This window comes from Bufo gargarizans, chromosome 9 (assembly GCF_014858855.1).
Source record: "Bufo gargarizans isolate SCDJY-AF-19 chromosome 9, ASM1485885v1, whole genome shotgun sequence".
NCBI lineage: Eukaryota > Metazoa > Chordata > Amphibia > Anura > Bufonidae > Bufo > Bufo gargarizans.
In genome coordinates this window covers 81402272-81418911 of record NC_058088.1, presented here as the reverse complement: position 1 = coordinate 81418911, position 16640 = coordinate 81402272, and the positions used below count along the sequence as shown (strand labels likewise).

Sequence of the window (16640 nt, the reverse complement as noted above, 5' to 3'; positions counted from 1 at the left end):
TGCCCTGGCATTTTAGGGGCCCTAATGTGTGAGAAGTAGTTTAAAATCAAAATGTGTAAAAAATGCCCTGTGAAATCCTAAAGGTGCTCTTTGGAATGTGGACCCCTTTGCCCACCTAGGCTGCAAAAAAGTGTCACACGTATGGTATCAATGAACTGGACATGGGCGTGCAAAAGGGTGAGAAGACGGAGCAAAAAACGGTTCCGGCACTGTGCTTTTCATAACTTCCTCTTTATTCTTGTAACAAATATCCAAGTGCAGACGAATCCATACAGCAAGCAATAGTTTACGCGTTTCGGACAACAATGTCCTTAGTCGTAACAATGATGTCTACCGGACAGGGAAATTCAAAGCTCCACATCCCAACTCCCCAGGAAATGGGAGGTGGAGACACGGAACTACAATTAACCCTCCAGCAGCAATCCACCTGTTGTCCCATACAATGTGAACTAAAAGTTTTTATAGCCCAATCTATATACATTCTTTTTCAAGTTGTCCCTGCATCCTTATATATCCTCTTGTTAGAAACACAAGATCAATAATATACATAGATATATCATAAAATATGAAAAAAAAAAAAGCACAATGTGTAACAGGGACAAACATGAGACAAGGCTATACATTTAAAACAAATAGGCAATAGAACCATATGCACTTCATCAGCAATCCACAATCCTGATCACTGATTTAAACCTGTAGGTACTCTGGTGTTAAGTCTAAAGATCCAGTACGCTTCTGTTAGTAATATTACTTTCTTGTGATCCCCTATTCCCCACCTCTAGAGGGAGTAGTGACCTTTTCTATTGCAAAGGCACGGAAGGAACTGACTTTGCGATTATCACAGCAGAAGGATTAGAAATATCATTTAAATGCTCCAAAATTCGGCTTTTTCATTTACGTGATGTACTACCAACATACATTAAATCACAATCTGTACATTGAATAACATAATTTTGGAAAGAAGACACCCCAAGGTACTCCGTGAGGGGCATGGCAAGTTCCTAGAATTTTTTATTTTTTGTCACAAGTTAGCGGAAAATTATGATTATTTTTTTCTTACAAAGTCTCATATTCCACTAACTTGTGACAAAAAATAAAAAATTCTAGGAACTCGCCATGCCCCTCACGGAATACCTTGGGGTGTCTTCTTTCCAAAATGGGGTCACTTGTGGGGTAGTTATACTGCCCTGGCATTTTAGGGGCCCTAATGCGTGAGAAGTAGTTTGAAATCAAAATGTGTAAAAAATGCCCTGTGAAATCCTAAAGGTGCTCTTTGGAATATGGGCCCCTTTGCGCATGTAGGCTGCAAAAAAGTGTCACACATGTGGTATCGCTGTACTCAGGAGAAGTTAGGCAATGTGTTTTGCGGTGTCATTTTACATATACTCATGATGGATGAGAGAAATATCTCGGCAAAAGACAACTTTTCCCATTTTTTATACAAAGTTGGCATTAGACCAAGATATTTATCTCACCCAGCATGGGTATATGTAAAAAGACACCCCAAAAAACATTGCCCTACTTCTCCTGAGTACGGCGATACCACATGTGTGACACTTTTCTGCAGCCTACATGTGCAAAGGGGCCCAAATTCCTTTTAGGAGGGCATTTTTAGACATTTGGATTCCAGACTTCTTCTCACGCTTTAGGGCCCCTAAAATGCCAGGGCAGTATAAATACCCCACATGTGACCCCATTTTGGAAAGAAGACACCCCAAGGTATTCAATGAGGGGCATGGCGAGTTCATAGAACTGGCGCTTGGCGGTGGTCCCGGCCGTGTCTGGAGCTGTAAATACCATCAGTGATGCAGGTATGTCTGGGTCCTGGGAGACTTGGCTGGCGGTGGCTTCCGCAGGGGCAGATTCGTCTCTGGTGGCCATCTTGGGGGGACGTCTTGCTTGTGTGTTCGGCGATCGCGGAGGGATCCACAGCCTCCGGGGTCTGTACTGCCAACACGTCATCATCCGCGGGAGCGGGTTCAGGAAGGGTGGCTGTATCGCCACCAGCTGGGGAACTCGCAGCATCTGAGGATACTCCAAAAGCGCTGGGGCCAGCTCTCTTCACAAGCTGGAAGACCCGGATCTCTAGTAGGTGAGTCACATAAACGGGTTCTCCTCATACGGACATCTGGTTCCACTTAGGTGATGGGAGCGCCATCTTTCTTGCGCCTCCTCTCTCACTCGGTACAGGGAATGAGAGTGGAGCCCAGAGGGAGGAATCTTCACTCCCTTGGCTCACATTGCAAAGTTCTTGGTGGGCATGCTTCTAGGGGGGCGTATTCAGCATTTTCACTCTCCTGAGAGAGCGTTCTTGAGTTTTCCCACTTCTGAAGGGCATGAAGAAGTGGCACCATTACATGAATATGGCAAATTAACCCTTGGAGTGCTGGTCACTTTGCAGCGCTTTCTGGCACAGCAATAAAGCAATAAAGTAAATTTTTAGGGTTTTGGCACAATTCTTAGGCCTTGTAGCAGTGTTAAACATGCAGTTTGCTCCTGATGAGGCACACAATTCGACCTGATCCTGTTGGCACACAGTTGGATCCTGTTATGGCAGGGATAGGCACACAATCTGGTCCTGTTGGCACACAGCTCGATCCTGTTCCAGTGACGCCAAAAATGCAACGAGCGCAGGATACGGTTATACGCACCGACGCCAAATTATGTAATGACTGGGTCAGGTGTAGATGATGGTTTATGTTTTGTAGTTGTTCGTGACGCCAATTACAGCTTGTGCAGAGTACTATCACAGAGCCCTCCCAAGGTGTTATAACGCACGTCCCAGGTTAGGAATGCCAGAGTGGTGTAATTGCCTATAATGTCTCTATATGGTGACGATAAAGGTGTCAACGGTGTCTCCTACCTGGGTACGGCCGGACTCCTGGCTCACTTGCAATAAATTGAGTGTAGTGATAGTAGGAGTAATAGAGGGATTTTGCAGCAGAAATTGATATCCAGACCTTTAGGTGAAGTTCAAACTTGTCTTTACTGAGAGTAACTTTCATCCAAGCAAGGTACAGCTTTGGTCTTAGGTCCCAGCAGGCTTTCAGCAATGATTGGCAGGAATTAATCTTCTGCTCTATGTAACTGTCATGAACACACACACACAGACAGGGGGGAGGGAGTGACCACTGCGCTCCACCCTCGCCCCTGACCTGCCTACTTGCCTCGCTAGTTCTGATGACTAGGGACAACTGGACGGCAGTCCCTAACTTGGTGTAAGTGCAGGGAGGACAAACAGACAACAAACTTTTTTGAAGCAACTTTGAGTGAAAGATTTTTAGAGGACAACCACACCTTATCCCCCACCTGAAAGTTCACCCCAGTGGAACGTCTCCTATTGGCCTTGACTCTTTGAGAATTTTGAACTTTATCTAGGTTCGATTGAACCCGAGCCCATACTGTGCACAGTTTTGAGGAGATCTTATCCGCCTCGGGATTACACGAGGAGACGGATGACCCAGAAAGAAAATGAGGATGAAAGCCATAGTTACAAAAAAAAAAGGAGAGACCCCAGCAGAGGAATTAACACTGTTATTCAGAGCAAACTCTTCTAACGGAAGGTATTTCACCCACAACTCTTGATCATCTGCAACATATGCCCTGAGAAATTGTTCCACCCACTGATTGAGGCGCTTAGTCTGTCCATTACTTTTAGTGTGATAAGCAGATGAAGGACAGAGAAATCTGGCATCTCAGACAGAAGGCCCTCCAAAACTTGACACAAACTGCACACCCCTGTCAGATATAATATTTTCTGGAATACCATGTAACCGTACAATTTGTTCCACAAAGAAAGATGCTAGGGTCTTCGCACTCTGGAGTTTAGGCAGGGGAATAAAGTGAGCCATCTTGCTGAATCTATCGACCACTACCCAAACCACAGTCTTACCCTCCGCAGGTGGCAGATCAGTGATAAAATCCATCGAGATATGACACCAGGGTCTACTGGGAATGGGTAAGGGTCGTAGGTCCCCAGCCGGGCAAGTCCTAGGGGTCTTAGACCTCGCACAAACCTCACAGGCCAACACATGAGACTTGACGTCTCTAGTTAAAGTAGGCCACCAGAATGATCTGGAAACCAGCTCTTTAGTGCCCTCAATGCCCGGATGTCATGACACTCACCCAGCAGTTGGAGACGAAACTGTACGGGAACAAACAACTTATCTGTAGGAGTGGATGACGGAGCTAGGTGTGGTTCATCCTTGATGACAGTCGTGATGTCCCGAGACAAGGCTGCTACGAAGACCTTAGCTGGTAAAATAATTTCAGGTAGATTTAAGCGTGTAGAAAACAATGCCCATCTAGCCTGCTGGGGATTTAACCTTTTAGCCGACTCAAGAAACATTAGGTTCTTATGATTGTTAACAACAGTAACACAATGTTTTGCCCCCTCAAGAAAATGTCTCCATTCTTCAAATGCCCAATTAATGGCCAGTAACTCACAATTCCTTATGTCAGTGATGGCTAACCTTGGCACTCCAGCTGTGGTAAAATTACAACTCCCAAGATGCCCCCCTTACTTGGCTGCTCTCAGAACTCTGTAGAAATAAATGGAGCATGCTGGGAGTTGTAGTTTCACCAGAGCTGGAGTGCCAAGGTTAGCCATCACTGCCCTATGTCATAATTTCTCTCAGAGGGGGAAAACTTTCTGGTAAAAAAAGGCACAAAGTCTCAGGTTAGTGAGGGTAGCAGGACCTTGCAAGAGGACTGCTCCTGCCCCGTCCTCAGAAGCATCCACCTCCACGATAAAAGGTTTTTCAAGATCTGGCTGGGTTAGAACAGGAGCACTACTGAAAGCCTCCTTTAGGGTTTCAAATGAATCTAAGGCCTCAGTAGACCAGTTTTCCAGATCCGCCCCTTTTTTTGTGAGGTCGGTCAGTGGTCTAGCGATTACCGAGAAATTCTATATGAACTTAAAGCTAGAATCCAAAAGCTTGCTAGAATCCATCTATATGGCGTGGGGAGTCAGACCATGTCCGAGAAATATAATCTCCTGCACCCCAAAGACACAATTTTCCTGTTTAGCAGATAATTGGTTCTCTCTCTCAACACTTCCAACACCTGTCTAAAATGAAACACATGACTCTCAAAATCAGGGGAAAATATCAAAATGTTGTCGAGATATACAATGACGAATTTTCCCAAGAACTCCCTAAGAATATCGCTCATGAAATTTTGGAACACAGCTGGGGTATGTCTTCCACTTGTCTTCCACTTGTCCCTCTCCTTGATTCAGATTCAATTATATGCTCCTCTTAAATCAATCTTAGAAAACCAGGCCGCCCCTACTACCTGGTTAAATAAATCCGGAATCAATGGGAGGGAGTAAGTATTCCGGATAGTGATCTTGTTTAATTTCCAGTAATCTATACAGGGTCTAAGACCACAATCCTTCTTCTTAACAAAGAAAAACCCTGCCCCCATAGGAGAAACCAAGGGTTTAATGTGCCCCTTAATGAGACTCTCCTTAATGTAATCTTCCATGGCCTCACGTTCAGGTTTAGAAAGATCGTAAATACGCCCCTCAGGAAACCTTGCCCCCTTCTCCAGGACTATGGCGCAATCATAAGGTCTATGGGGAGGAAGAGCCTCCGGGGACGACGACGAGAACACATCAGCATATTCCTTTATGACTGCGGGTAATACCTCAGACTCCACAGAAAACCCAACCCGTACTCTAGACAAACACGAGCTGCACTCAGATCCCCAACTTACCAGTTCCCCTCTGGTCCAATCAATCGTAGGATTGTGTAATTGGAGCCACGGCATCCCGAATACCACCTCGACTGGTAAGTTCTCCAGGACTAACAGGGAACATTTCTCTAAGTGGCACACTCCCACAGCTGAGGAAATCTCTGAGGTACATGACCTCACAGTACCCCCCACCAGGGGAGTGGAGTCGATGGCCATGATATGGATGGGCGTAGGTAAAACAAAAATTGGAATACCCTGTCTAGCAGCATACCTCTGGTCAATAAAGCTGGCCGCTGAGCCCGAATCTATAAAGGCCTGACCCGACCACTTATTAGAACCCAGAGAAATGGTTCTAGGAACTAAAAGCTTACTCTTAGTAATAACTGGGAGTACCTGGTCCCTTAGCAGTCTGGTCTTGGAAGCCTTATCAGAAAGGATCCTCTTTGGACACTGATTGTTCCAATGGTCAGGATCTCCGCAGTAGAAACAGACCCCACGTCTGCGGCGCTGATCCCCTTTGGTCATGCCAATCTGCATAGGTTCTTCAGGGGAGACTTCAACACCACTCCTGGAACAAAACACAGACTGGACCAGCACCTGAGAAGAGAACTGTCATTCCTGTCGTCTTTCTCTCACACGTCGGTCAAGTCGGACTGCTAGGGTCATAGTCTCCTCAAGAGTCTCTGAGAGCTGATTACTCACTAGTAGGTCTTTTAGATTATCAGATAGGCCTGACCTGAATTGACACTTATGAACTGGCTCGTTCGACCCTGAGGGAACACACCACCTTCTAAATTGGGTGCAATACTCCTCCGCAGAGAGGTTGCCTTGAACCAATGCATACAGCGCGGTTTCGGCTACCAGGGCCATATCTGGTTCATCATACAGGGTACCTAGAGCCTGAAAAAAAACCTCTACTGTGGTTAAACAATTAGCATCAGGGGGTAAATAAAAGGCCCACTCCTGGGGATCCCACTGTAAGCGGGAGATAACAATACCCACAATGCCGACCCGGAAGACAAGGGGCGTAAACTAAAATATAGTTTACAGCTCTCCTTAAAGGAGTGAAACTTCCTCCGATCTCCAGAGAAGGGTTCTGGAAGCTTGATCGGTGGCTCCATGTGAGGGCTCAAGTTTGGACCAGAGACCTAAGGAGCAGCGGCGTCTTGTCCTATTTCTAGGGAACGAATCTTCTCCCCTACCTCCTGCACCATCTGTGTCAGGTTTGACACATGCTCAGTCAGGGTCACTAGAGGATTTATGGTACAGTGGTTTCAGTAGGCCTGTTATTCTGTAACGGTCATGAACACACACACACAGGCAGGGGGGAGGGAGTGACCACTGCGCTCCACCCTCGCCCCTGCCTACTTGCTTTGCTAGTCCTGATGACTAGGGACAACTGGACGGCAGTCCCTAACTTGGTGTAAGTGCAGGGAGGACAACCAGACAACAAACAGAACGAATATGGACAGAGTCAAAACCAGGAAGGCAGAGCAGTACAAAGGAACAAGCAGAGAATGGTCAGGAGAAAGCCGAGGTTGTTTACCAGGAGCAGCTAGAAGTACCAAAGGAGTAACCAGGGATTATCTGTAGCAGGCCGGGATCAGGAACCATCAGCCGGTCTCCCATCAGCCGCAGACCTGCTGCTTAGCTTCGGGAGCGAGGATCTGTGTTCAGCCTCGTTCCCAGGGCGGCTTTTGCTAGCTGGGAGGCTCGCTGCTCCTAGGTCTGCCTTGAGCGCCGAGCTGATCACTCAGTGCTCGACTTGTTTGTCTGTCGGTCATGTGATGCTGGCCACGTCACATGACCCTCACTCCCCACTATAAATACAGGCAACCTGCTGGCTACAGGTTGCCTGTGATTTTGGTCCCTTAGGCTGTGTATTATTATTGTTATTTAGCTTACCTTTGGATTTGACCCTTGATCTGCTTCCTGACACCTCTTCTGCCTGCTCCCTGAACCTTGACGCTACCTCTCGGATTTTGACCTCGGCTTGCTTTTGGATTTTGGATCATGACCACTGAGAAAGGGGTGTGGAATCATCCCGAAACGCGTCTGGTATATTGGACACTTCGACAAATGCCTCCAGTGGAATGAGATCCATTCGAAAATTGAATCGACTTATTGCTAAAGCCATTTGCACTTACTGAACGAAAGTCTCACTCATCATATCGTGATACCTTGTGCGATCATCAGAGCACACGAGGAGTGAGGCGGGGTGGCGTTGTGGAGTCTCCAGCTCACCACCTGGATTACTATAAGGAAAGTATCTCCGAATAAAGATTGACAGGAGGTAAGAGCGATCTTTTCTAAGCATCTGAGACTACTTGAAGCACCTAAAGGAAAATGCTATGCCGATGACATAAATCTTTCATGTAAGTGCATCATCAAACACCAGGTCATAGAACATTTGTATATTTTACCAGTGACAAATTCGAATGTCAATTACACTGGACATACTGTAAGATCGATCATTTGGATTTGACATTGATCAGGACGATTTTCTATAAGCTATTTATTCTAATAGACACTGAAGCAAACCAAATTATTCCAGCACTTATCAATGTGCAGCTAACTACCAGGTGTCCTATTGCACACAATTCTACCACTATTTTTTTGAAGCACTATATTTTTAAAGTGTTATTTTCACCAAATGACCAAGAGGCCACACATCTATACACCAAGCTTTGTTGGATATTTGCTAAAACCAATCTTAAAGGGACTTTTTACTATTGATTGCACTGTTCACTATTATATGTGACTAGTTTGTAGATCACCACTTGAAGGCACTTTGAGGATTACCGTTTGCTGCTATTGTTACCCACTACCACCATTGCTGGTATTGCTACACATCCATACTGTGGTTCTTTATATACTTGCCGCTATTTAGGGTCGGCCGACCAATTGTAAGGATTTTTATGTGTTAATGTATTTTATGCTATATTGAATTTATATGTGGGATTGAATTTTGAGATATTGGATTTTATCTGTAAACAATAAATACATTTATTTGATGCCATAGCAAGAGTGCTCGCTTACTGTTCACCAATTACTTATTCTATTAATTGAGGCAGGGTGTCCTCAATTTGAGCTAGTAGCACCTTTCCATCTACAACCAGAAGTGAGCCACCCCACTTGACTCACTGCTTTTGGATTTTGTCTCTTGTACTGACGTGACCTCCTGGACTGACCCCGGCAAGTTGACCCGCCTCTCCCTTCCGTTTTTGTTGGTACCTTGCTTGTTCCACCTCTCTGTCCGCTCTAGTGCTACTTCTCATTGGCTGTCCGCTTCCCTGCTGTCTCTATCTCTCTGCTTGCACTTACTCAGGTCAGGGACTGTCGCCCAGTTGCGCCTCGTCACCTAGGGCGGCTGGTGCAACTAGGCAGTGACAGGGGACCGGGTGGCAGCTCAGGGGGTGCACCTCCGTTCTATCTTTATACCCGCGACTCTACCCTGTGACAGCAATACAGCACAGCGGGAACAGACAGGGAGACGTTGGATAAACAGGAGGTAAATACACCAAGAATCCAAGGAGACACAGGTGGAACCTGAATAACAGGCAATCTGTGGCCAGCAGATTGCCTGTTTAAATAGGGAGCCAGAGGGGCTATGTGACGTGGTCAGCGTCACATGACTCCACAGCCGAGCGCCGAGTGATCAGATCAGCGTTCAGACCTAAAACCATTCGCATGAATGCGCATTGACGCGTGGGGGCGTATTATCAGGAGCGCGGGCGACGCCGGACGCGCTGATGATGCGCGCGCTCCAGACGTTCCCGCCTCCTAGACCACACCGTGACACTTTATAAACCTGGAGCTTGCAGGAAAGGACGTCTGCTTGTAAGCTCTATACTGTGGCAGGAATTTGGCTTCTGCACTTCTCTATATCTTCTGCTTTATGGGGACTGACTAGTTGACGAGGAATATGGCTTCTCCTAGGTCTCTGGACTTTACTCACAGATAAGCTCTCAGGGAATGCTTTCTTCCTGGAACTGGAGGTTGTCTGCTGTTTCTGTCATCCAGCTGAGGCTGCTGGGATTGTGATCAATGTCTCAGCACGAGACTTGGTCCCGGCTTGGTTCCCTATATCAGGAACTCCTAACACACACACCCTACCCCTAGCAGCGGGTGGGCTACACTCCTCTCTAACTTCCTTCTCCACCCAGGGTGTAGGATGTGGGAATAGTCCACACCTCCACAGAGCGGGAGCTAAGCTGGAATGAACCATTCCAGCCTAGATGTACTAAACTGTAACTAGTTCCTTACCAATCCATTGCTGCCACCTGCTGGTGAACATGGAAAATTACCAGACAATTTATATTTAACATAGTTTATGCACATTTGTGAATGACATAATGTAAAATCATATCAGATGACAAGGTAAAGGCTCTTAGGAGACAGTAGCGGGGTAGTGGAGAAATTTACGTGACCTCCTGGACTGACCCCGGCTAGTTGACCCGCCTCGCCCTTCCGTTCACAACTCTGGGGTGTTACAAATGGCAGGATTATGGCCCAGAACAAAGGTCCAGACTCCTGAGAACTGGCTAGGAACATCCATACTGATAAATTGTTAAGAGCCTTTCATGCAGCCACTCCAGGCAGTCCCTGAATTAAAGAGGTTATCCCATGAATAATGTTAAAAATTGAGATCAGATACCATATAGTACATGACAACAGCAGGTGGCACTATACTGATACATTTTATTGATTAAGGGCTTATGCACACGACCGTGTGCTAGCCAGGCCCGTGCTGCGGACCGTAGTGCTTCCGTGGGCTTCCGATCCGTGCTTCTGTTCTGCACCACACCTCCTGGATTGCCGACTCATTCAAGTGAATGGGTCCGGATCCATGATGCCGAGTGTACACGGCCGATGCCTGTGTATTGCGGACCTGCTGTATGCGGGCCACAATATGGCCACGGCTGGGCAACAGCCGTGTGCATGAGCCCTTACTCAGTGTCTAGGATACATTTTTAATTACGCAAAGAAAGGGGGGTTAGTCAGCACCTCCCAATGCGCAGGTGCACGCTGCCATGGCTAAAAACAGAGAAAAAAAGGGGGTAATGTAGCAGCATTCTGCAAACCAGATAAAGTTCAATAATGCCATAGTCACAAAAAATATTATAGTGCTAATGCCCAGCAGACAGGCTCTATCACGACCGGCGTGCCTATCACATACGTGACACAAAGGGAGGGAAAAGGGAAGGCTCTGTCCAAGGGAGAGGGAAAGGTGGTGACCCCTATCTCACTTTGCGGCTGGCACCTGACTGCCCTGACGTCCCTAGACGGGTTCCTCGCCCATACGCCGATCGCGTGCCTAAAACCCTGGCTTTCCCTAAGATGAGCCCTAGATAGTGAATAGGGCGGTGGGAACACTAGTCCGCACCACTAACTCTAAAGGAAAACACCAAGGGGAGGACAGACAATACAGACAACATATAATCCCAGGTGGGCGACAACAGAAGACAACAAAAAGCCCAACAGGGATCCGGAGGGTAACACTCTGGAACAACAACCAGGATTCACAGCTCCAGTGGGTCAGTATAGAAGTCCAGGCAGGAAGCTCTATATCTGGCAACCAGAGAAGTGAGAGAGGAGAATATAAGGAGATTGGGAGTGACATACAAGAAACAGCTGAGGAGGAGAAGCTACGGATCCCTGAGTGAGACAAAAAGGATAGTAAGGCAAACACAGAAAACTATCATTAAGAAACAGCGTGATCTTTAGACATAGAGCGCGCAGCCACCCGCTGCGACTTCCTGACCCCGGGTACAACGGAGTCAGACGTGGCTCTTGACACCCTCGTGACAGTACCCCCCCTTTCTACGAGGGGCCTCCGGACACTCAGGACCAGGTCTCTCAGGATGAGAGGCATGGAAAGCCTGAACTAACCTGTTGGCGTTTACCTCTGACGCTGGAACCCACATTCTTTCCTCGGGGACCGTAACCCCTCCAATGCACCAGATACTGAAGAGAGCGGCGGACCAGACGAGAATCAACAATTTTGGATATTTGAAACTCCAGATTACCATCCACAATAACAGGAGGAGGTGGCAGCTGGTGATGGTTCTAGAGGTGGAACATACTTCTTGAGTAACGACTTATGGAAGATGTTATGAATCTTAAAAGTCTGAGGTAGCTCCAGGCGAAAAGCCACGGGGTTAATGACGGCTACTATTTTGTAAGGACCAATGAACCTAGGACCCAGTTTCCAAGAGGGAACCTTCAACTTAATATTCCTAGTAGATAACCACACAGTCATTCACTCCTAGGTCCGGACCTGGCGACCGTTTCTTATCAGCCATGCATTTATATTTACCTCCCATATTTTTCAAGTTAGCTTGCACCTTCTGCCATACAGATGAAAGAGATGAAGAAAACCGTTCCTCTTCGGGAACCCCAGAAGACCCCCCCCTCTTTGAAAGTACAGAATTGGGGATGAAAACCATATGCACCAAGAAATGGTGACTTGCCAGTGGATTCCTGACGGCGATTATTTATGGCAAACTCGGCTAACGGTAAATATGATGACCACACCTCTTGATTTTCAGACACAAAACACCTTAGATATGTCTCAAGGTTTTGGTTGGTACGCTCAGTCTGTCCATTCCACTGAGGATGGAAAGCTGAGGAAAAAGATAAGTGTACCCCCAAACGGGAACAAAAGCTTTCCAAAACTTAGAAATAAATTGGGTTCCCCGATCCGAAACCACATCGGAAGGGACCCCGTGAAGCTTCACGATTTCACTGATGAACACCTGAGCAAGAGTCTTAGCATTAGGAAGTGTGGGTAACGCAATGAAGTGTACCATTTTGCTAAACCTGTCTACTACAACCAAGATAACTGTTTTACCTGCAGACAAAGGTAAGTCAATGATGAAATCCATTGACAGATGTGTCCATGGCCTATTGGGAATGACAAGTGGCAATAAAGACCCTGCAGGACGTGTATGAGAGACTTTCGCGCGTGCACAAGTAGAACAAGTAGACACAAAATCCATTACATCCTGACGCAACCTTGGCCACCAAAAACGACGAGACAATAGCTCCAAGGTTGCTTTACTACCCGGGTGCCCAGCAAGTGCCGAATTATGATGTTCCTTTAATAATTCGAGACGCAGGTTTAACGGTACAAACAATTTCTCTGAGGGGCAAGAGACCGGGGCGTCCCCCTGGGCCTCTAACACCTTCCCCTCCAGAACAGAGTGTACAGCAGAGACAACCACTCCTCTTTGTAAAATGGGTACCGGATCACTAACATTACCCCCTCCAGGGAAACTACGAGATAATGCGTCTGCCTTGGTATTTTTTGCCCCAGGACGATAGGTGATGACAAAGTTAAACCTGGTAAAAAATAGCGACCACCTAGCTTGTCTAGGGGTGAGACGCTTAGCTGATTCGAGGTACATAAGGTTTTTGTGATCCGTAATCACCATGACAGGGTGGATTGCTCCCTCTAAGAAATGACGCCATTCTTCAAACGTAGTTTAATCGCTAATAGTTCCCTATTTCCAATATCATAGTTTTTCTCAGCTGTAGATAATTTTTTGGAAAAGAAAGAGCAAGGACGCCATTTGCCAGAAGACGGACCCTGAGACAGTACAGCCCCCACTCCCACCTCTGACGCATCTACTTCAACAATAAAAGGCTGGGAGACATCGGGTTGAATTAGAACAGGTGCCTAAGTAAATCTCTCTTTTAGAGAGGAAAATGCAATTTTAGTGGCGTCAGACCATTTAGGAAAATCAGTCCCCTTCCTAGTCATGTCAGTAAGGGGTTTGACGATCACTGAATAATTTTTAATGAACTTTCTATAGAAATTTGCTAAACCCAAAAACCGTTGTAGAGCTTTAAGGTTCTCAGGAAGATCCCAATCTAAAATTGCCTGGACCTTCCTAGGATCCATACGGAAACCTGAAGCAGATAATAGATATCCTAGGAACTGTATTTCCTGAACGGCGAAGACACACTTTTCAATTTTCGCATATAATTTATTCGTTCGTAGGACCTGCAGTACCTGTCTGACATGTACTTCATGTGTTTTCAGATCAGCCAAATAAATTAAGATATCATCTAGGTATATCACCACAAACCTGCCGATAAGATGACTAAAAATATAATTAACGAAATGTTGGAAGACAGCAGGAGCATTGGTCAGACCGAAAGGCATAACTAGATTTTCATAATGCCCCTCAGGGGTGTTAAAAGCTGTCTTCCACTCATCCCCTTCCTTGATACGAATCAGATTGTAGGCCCCCCTAAGATCAAGTTTGGAGAACCACTTAGCACCCGCAATCTGATTAAAAAGGTCAGGAATGAGAGGAAGAGGGTATGGGTCTCGGATGGTTATCCGGTTTAGCTCGCGGAAATCTAGGCAAGGACGCAGGCCCCCATCTTTCTTTTTAACAAAGAAAAACCCTGCAGCCACGGGTGAAGAAGAGGGTCTGATGTGTCCCTTAGCCAGACTCTCGGAGATATAATCTTTCATGGCTTGTCTCTCGGGACCCGAAAGATTATATAACCTGGTCTTGGGTAATTTTGCACCGGGAATCAGGTTAACCGGGCAATCATAAGGACGGTGAGGTGGTAACTTCTGACAACCCTTTTCAGAAAAAAACGTCCTCAAAGTCCGAAATAAATGTAGGTAGGGTAGCTATGGAGGCGACTAAGCAATTGCTATTTAAGCAATTTTCTCTGCAATGCTCACTCCACTCCAATATCTCCCTGGCCTGCCAATCCACCACAGGATTGTGCGCTACCAACCAGGGAAGACCCAATACCACAGGAGAGGGAAGGCCCTCCAGAACGTAACATGAAAGACACTCATTATGATGGTCCCCTACCCGAAGGTGTAAGTTATGGACAATGTGAGTGAGGTTTCTCTGAGACAGAGGAGCAGAATCAATAGCAAATATGGGAATAGGTCTCTGCAGCGTACTGTCTACTGTCTAAAAAGAAAGAAATAGTCTCCGTCTTAACACCAAAAACAATAACCGCTGGCAACACAAATTGAGATGTTCGTATGGAGGAAACGTATACCCCCCGGCTGACATCCTCCGCACAGCCTGGGGTTAGTGGTTCCGACAGTCTTTTGTTTTTGAGAAAGGAAGGACAGACATTAATGAAATGACCCCTTTCCCACAGAAAAAACAAGCCCCACGCCTACGGCGAGCTTCAGGAGGATGGACCTGACGAGTAGTTCCTCCTAGCTGCATTGGCTCGTCTAGGTCAGTACAGACTAACTGCTGCTTGGGAGAGGTTACCAATTGCTCAGGAATTTTCAATCTCTCCCTAAGACGTCTATCTATTCTGATAGAGAGGGACATAACAGCATCAAGGGAAAGGGGAGTCTCATATAGCGCAAGCGCATCCTTAACCCTTTCGGATAACCCAGAGCAGAACTGACTCCTGAGAGCCGGGTCGTTCCACTGAGTATCCGTAGCCCACCTACGGAACTCTGAGCAATATTCCTCTGCTGGCTGATCTCCCTGTAGGAGTCTCCGTAACTTCGACTCAGCCAGGGCGACTCGGTCAGGGTCATCATATATGAGACCCAAGGCCCCAAAAAATTCATCCACTGACCGGAGAGCCTGGGAATCAGTGGGTAAAGAGAACGCCCAGGATTGCGGGTCCCCCTGAAGCAGGGAAATAACAATCCCCACCCGCTGTTCTTCATTACCAGAGGAGTAAGGGCGCAGCTTAAAATATAATTTACAGGCCTCATGGAACGTCACAAACTTGTCCCTTCCCCCAGAAAATCTGTCAGGAAGAACAACCTTGGGTTCTGCAACAACCTGGTTACCCATAGCAACCGCTGGGCTTGCGGTCTGCTGCATTTGCTGCTGTTGCTGGAGGACCGATGCCTTCAATCCTGCCACCTCCAAAGACAGGCCTTGAAGTTGTTTTGCCAAAGCAGCAATAAGATCCATACTGGATTCTAAATAGAGAGAGAAAAAAAAAAATATATATTTTTTTCTCTTCCCAAAAAATAAGGGCCAGATATAATATCACGACCGGCGTGCCTATCACATACGTGACACAAAGGGAGGGAAAAGGGAAGGCTCTGTCCAAGAGAGAGGGAAAGGTGGTGACCCCTATCTCACCTTGAGGCTGGCACCTGACTGCCCTGACGTCCCTAGACGGGTTCCTCGCCCATACGCCGATCGCGTGCCTAAAACCCTGGCTTTCCCTAAGATGAGCCCTAGATAGTGAATAGGGCGGTGGGAACACTAGTCCGCACCACTAACTCTAAAGGAAAACACCAAGGGGAGGACAGACAATACAGACAACATATAATCCCAGGTGGGCGACAACAGAAGACAACAAAAAGCCCAACAGGGATCCGGAGGGTAACACTCTGGAACAACAACCAGGATTCACAGCTCCAGTGGGTCAGTATAGAAGTCCAGGCAGGAAGCTCTATATCTGGCAACCAGAGAAGTGAGAGAGGAGAATATAAGGAGATTGGGAGTGACAGACAAGAAACAGCTGAGGAGGAGAAGCTAAGGATAGTAAGGCAAACACAGAAAACTATCATTAAGAAACAGCGTGATCTTTAGACATAGAGCGCGCAGCCACCCGCTGCGACTTCCTGACCCCGGGTACAACGGAGTCAGACGTGGCTCTTGACACCCTCGTGACAGGCTCAGATGGTTTTGTACAAAAAGCATTTGCCAAGCATCTCACTTTATAAATAGGCGTAGCATTAGCACTATAATATTTTTTGTGACTATGGCATTATTGTACTTTATCTGGTTTGCAGGGTGCTGCTGCATTCCCCCCTTTTTTTCTCACATTTTTAATTACAAAATCCTTCAGTTCCAGGTCCTTGTTTAAAAACTGCACAATATTTTTTGTGGGATAACCCTTTAAGGGTTCTTCAGACACCAAAAACTGGTGGAATTTGGCGCATTGAGGGTTTCTATAGTGGGGAAATTAATGGA

The 16640-nt window shown here is 46.6% G+C and overlaps 1 protein-coding gene across 3 annotated transcripts in view; it reads right to left on the bottom strand.

Moving 5' to 3' along the window:
• Positions 1-16640, bottom strand: part of LOC122946315 (A-kinase anchor protein 17B-like) — a 75293-nt gene that overhangs the window by 50762 nt on the left and 7891 nt on the right. Inside the window, exon 1 of one of the 3 annotated variants that reach the window (XM_044305863.1) lies at positions 6091-6185. The exons of the other annotated variants lie outside the window; for them this stretch is intronic. The gene's annotated coding sequence lies outside the window, so the exon portion shown is untranslated. Of the gene's footprint in view, positions 1-6090; positions 6186-16640 lie in introns of those variants that run through there. 3 annotated transcript variants of the gene reach the window in all.